This window comes from Epinephelus fuscoguttatus, linkage group LG7, assembly GCF_011397635.1.
Source record: "Epinephelus fuscoguttatus linkage group LG7, E.fuscoguttatus.final_Chr_v1".
Taxonomy (NCBI): domain Eukaryota; kingdom Metazoa; phylum Chordata; class Actinopteri; order Perciformes; family Serranidae; genus Epinephelus; species Epinephelus fuscoguttatus.
This window is the reverse complement of record NC_064758.1, coordinates 39475817-39481116: the sequence shown is the minus strand read 5'-3', so window position 1 is coordinate 39481116 and position 5300 is coordinate 39475817.

Genomic DNA, 5300 nt, shown 5'->3' with positions numbered 1-5300 from the left:
TGCATGTGGTCGGGTTTAGGAAGAACAAACAAAACAAAAACAAGGATTTGGCTTTACAACAAACAAACAAACAAACAAGTGTTTGTTAGCATCCACCACCCCTCCCACTGGCCTACTCGGACTTTCGCTGCCTTAACTTTAGTTTTTGTCCCGCCACGTTTCCCCCCTGTATCATGCCAATGTTAAAGTACTTTTTTCATCAGTATCTGACGCTGCAAGTCACTGCCCAAGCGTCGGATTTCAGAGATTTCAGAGTGAGACTGGGTTGTTGCAGTATACTTTTCATGAACCAAACCAAGTCCAAAAAAAGAAAATGGACGCACTTTTGTCTTAAATATCTTATAACTTACAATAAAGTATTCTCCAAACACAGCTGACTATATCATCTTTCAGTTGAGGTTAGAACATGCTCACATCACTGAATTTGAATATTAAGCAAATGTTTAAACGCACAACGTCACATGACAGTTATGTTTCAGTATTTTGAAAGGCATCAGAGTAGCTTTAGTCATTCATAGCATTTCTGGCATCAAACCTCGGACACCTTTTGTCCCTCCAGCAGGATGTAACATTCCCCTGAAAAGACCCACAAAAACCAGCCCTAAAAGTCACTTGAGAGCATCTGCATTAGAATGCCTCCCTGACACACAAACACACACGTTGTGCCTGCAGGACCTGCTGATTCACCCTCGCTCTAAGGGGCTCGCCACCATTAATGTGGTATCAGATCAAAATCTGTGATTACTGTCTTCTCACCGGCCGAGGAATTGTTTCACTGTAATGCTTCCTCACAGAACAGATCTGCTAGTAGCGAGCAGTGCTGTGATGCACATTAGTGCTGACAGCAGGCCTCCTGTCAGGCCTCCCTGCCCACTGTTCCCTTGTTCCACCCCCTCTGAGCTCGGTGCATTCACAGAATTGCATGCATTGTCCCGGGATGAACTGCAGCAACATGGTGGTCAAGCAGATCTTGTGCTGCGTGTACAACCTATATGCATTTTGATCTGTATTTCATTGTATTAGTCTGGGATTGTGCACAGAAAAGATTAACCGGCCCTCATGAAATGTGACTGCTTCCAGAGTTGTACAGGAAAGCCTTCCCATTTAACTCTCACAGTTGTGGTGTTCTGCGTGTACAGACATGCGGCTGTTATCCTTATCTGCACTGTTTTTTTCCAGGATATCCAGATGCATCAGAAGCTGAGTGAATTTCCTAATAAGAGCATAAGAAAGTCATCAGGAGCCGGTGGTGAGACTCAGTTTGGGTGATATAAAGTTTTTCACTTTAAGATAGCAAGTGATGATTTTATGTTTAGTAATGAACCCTTCGCACATACCAGCGATAGTGTCGGCAAAAAAAACGTCACACATTCATCTTAATTTGAAACGATCCTCAGGGGAAAGGACAGACAATGGACCACATGTCTTATACCTTGCAAGCAATACCTCACTTTTTCTCTTTAAGTGCCGTGGCAATTACTTTGATGCACAATTTAAAATGATCACAACTATTATAGAGGGTAATGCATGAAGAGTGTGTCTCATTGATAACAAAGGAGCAGCGTGAGTTATGCCTTCAGGGGCCACGACTCATCACTTAATGGTGGGTGAATGGTGGGTCTCAGACATTACTATCTAAAACACATCCTTCCAAAGGCTGCACACTGTCCTATCCATCACAGGAATTACACCATAAATGGTGAAAGAAGATTTGAGGCCTTCCTTTACCTGAAATATACAGTTCCTTAGATCTTGTTTTACATCTTTTATCTCCAAGGTGTCTCGTGGACTCTGAGAAATGTAGATTAGTATTCCACAGTGATGTCCAGCAGTCATCTTTCTGTCTGTCACAGTTACAAATGATGACCTGCGCTGCGGTCAGTTTGTTTTTTTGCAACCATGTCTGTCATTTAACCATCACTTGCCTGTCAGCGTTACAGATAAACACACAGATGAGTTAGGCTTACAGTATTTGCCTCTACACCCATCAGAGCGAGGTGTGACTCACATGTCACACCTCAGTTCTTTCCCTCATGTGCATTAAAATAAGTTGGAATAATATTATCATATATCATATTTTATTTTTGCTAAACTTGCTCATCCACATATTTTTAGAGTTATTACAGAACCCAGTTATTTTTGATTACATGTCCCCCTTGATATTAAGAACATGTGCATTTGTCTCTCACGGTAAGAAAGTAGCAAAGGAAATTAATGGCATCTCCAGTGTAAAATTACATAGAAAAGGCACAAACTGTTGCATAAAAATGTATCCAAAAATTAAGGGTTTCACCAAGCGGCAACATCTGGGGCTGAAAAATGCAGGAGGGCTCTTTGTTTGACTCTGCTGCTGCTGCTGCTGTGCTGCTGTCTGTATAACCTTCATTGACTTTTAGACTTTGCCACTAAACAGTAATCTGTATGGACATAGTTACTCATAAAAAACAAAAGACACAAAGAATATAATGTAAGTGAACAGCCACACTTGTTGTCCAGTAATCAGTGGTGCCCCTAAGGGGGGGTCAGGGGGGGCAATTGCTGGCTCCCCCACTGCTAATGTTATTAGCACAAGCCTATGGCATTTTACATTGTATAAATTAGCCTAGCGACTAGCAGACTTTTTCTCTACTCATATAAATCCAGGAACAACAGCAACATTTAACACAGATAATGTTACAAAATTCGGCTCCATTACAGCTCACAAGATTCACCGACAAAACAACTGTCTTATACTAAACATGTTTTCCAAACAAATACAACATGCTAACATTATTAGCACAAGCCTGTGGCATTTTACATTGTATAAATTAGCCTAGCAGCTAGCAGACTTTTCCTCTACCCATATGAAGCCAGGATAAATCACACACAAGACTTAAAACTCATAAACTACTCCACTTTAAAAGTGTTGATATGATACATATGAAATGTGCAAATGTAATATATTTGTGGTTTGCTGAAACATAATGCCAACATTTTCTTTTGGTGACTGGGCTGATCTTAAAGATACATATCCGTGAGTCTGAGGTTAACCTAAAATTGTCTGTATTTAGTAGAGATAGCTGCACAAACAAGCCATACTCCACATTCAGCAAGAATGTTTTTAACCTTCGAAATACATTTTGACCAATATTTATTATTATTTATACTGTTTCTGTGGCAGCGCAGTGTATGATATCTTGTTTTGGGCAATGCATGCTATGCTTTCTACGCATTTTTACAGTAGTATCTAACTTATATCTCCTCGGTGCAACTTGCTGTGTTTCTGTTTAGTTGTAGTTAGCACATTCTCAACGTATCCTCTCGCAATGGTTCGCATGATATGCTATGAATTAGCGCCCCACACAAGGTGTTACTTACTTAATGATTTTGGCAAATAAACTGTGTTGTAAGTGTTGTAAAAAACAAACTTCATTTTTAAGTACAGTGAATTTCCAGCACAGAGCTTTTATTTTGAAGTGCTGTTTCCTGTTGTAGAGTGAGTGACTAACAGACAGCTACTCGACAGAGACAGCAAAATAGCTTTATGACATGTCCAAACGCAAGTATGATGCTGAATATATTAAACTTTGTGGACCTCAAACAAATGACTGAGGAGAAATCTGCACCCCGTGGCTGGACCAGTTGGGAACCACTGTCCTAGGGGAAAGTCCAGTCTTTTGTGACCCATCCACCACCTCAACCTGCTCATGGATGTAAATAAAGACCTGAATACAGCATTTGGGGCAGGATCCCATTCATTCCTATTAAAGGTGCTCAGTGGCGCATGATGATCGGCACTGCTTCTAATTTGTGTGGCCCACAGAGCAGGAGCACTAGAGACTTCCTCCAGCCGAACCCACTACTTGCAGTTTTGTGCTCTGTTAACTTGGATAGGGATGAAATGATTCAAATGTGCGACTCTTCTAGACTTTTCAGTTGTTATTGGACTGAACGGATGAAATCCCGATGAGAAACACATCAATTTGCGGGGGTTAAATATATGTATCTACTAATTTACCAATGTCTCTTTCACATTGTAGGTAAAAAAAAAAAAAGTCTCCTAATGGGACTACGTCTTTCTTTAATCCCATCAGCACATTGATCACATAATTGCAGTCTTCCCAAATTCATGGGTTATACACGAATTACTGGCTCATGATTACATAGGATATGTACAAATTTTAGTGCATTACTTTTTGCAGGAAAATGTATGAACAGTTCGTGAGAACAGCCTGAAAACTGAAGCCAACATAAACGTGCAAAAAACTGCAGTTCCTCAAATGGCCACTTGAGGCTGGCTCCAAAACAGAGTTAAGCCCTATTGATTCAATTGTGTGGCTCTTCTAGATGTTCCAATTGTTACAGACTGAATGGATGAAATCCTGATAATGAAATGAGTCATTTTCGCGGATGTATCTACTGATTTACAGGCGTCTCTTTCACGATGTACGTCAATGGGGAAAAGTCTTTTTGGGCTGCAGGACATCCTGTGACTGTGTAGTTACACCATTTGGCCACTATGAAAATTGGCTTCAAAGCCTGGCACATTTCCTCGGTACCTGAACCTGGGTCCTTACTTCTTTCTTTGCTCCCCTTAGCACATTGGTCACATGATTTGTCTTCCCAAATACACAAATTACTTGCTCATGATTACATACAATATATGCAAATTTTAGTGCATTGCTTTTCGTTGGAGAACGTATGAGTGATGCATGAAACAACCTAAAAAAAAATGAAGCCAATGTAGAAATGCCAGAAACTGCAGTTCTTCGACTGGCCACTTGAGGCTGGCTCCAAAACAAATTTAATCCCAATAGACACCCATGTTAAGATGCCCAACTTTACAGCAGAAATAAACATGTTTACGGCCTGTATATCTCAGGCAGTGAATTGTTATATACATAACTCAATCGTTTACATTTTATTAAGGCTTAAAGTTGGACATAATTAAGGGCGGGGCTTCTTTGAGTGATCGGCTGTCGGCGAGGCGTTACCACAGCCTATGAGCCAGATCCACCCCTCGCTCTTCCACAGCTCTACCCTCTCATCCAAATATGGTCACTTCTGGCTCCGAGATCCAAAATGGTGACAGCTAAAATGCCAAATTTCAGGCTTCAGAGAAGGAGTCCACAAACTAGTGGTTGACTACACAGTGGCTATGTCCAATATTTTTACAGTCTATGTGTTTGATGCGTAAAATTTCCTGGGAAGAGACCCCAAGCACCCTATTTCATATGTGTCCCCTGTATGTTAAAAACAAAACCTACGCCTTTGTTTGAATAGGTTTCTCCATTTAAGTTTCCAATGATAAAGAACAAAGG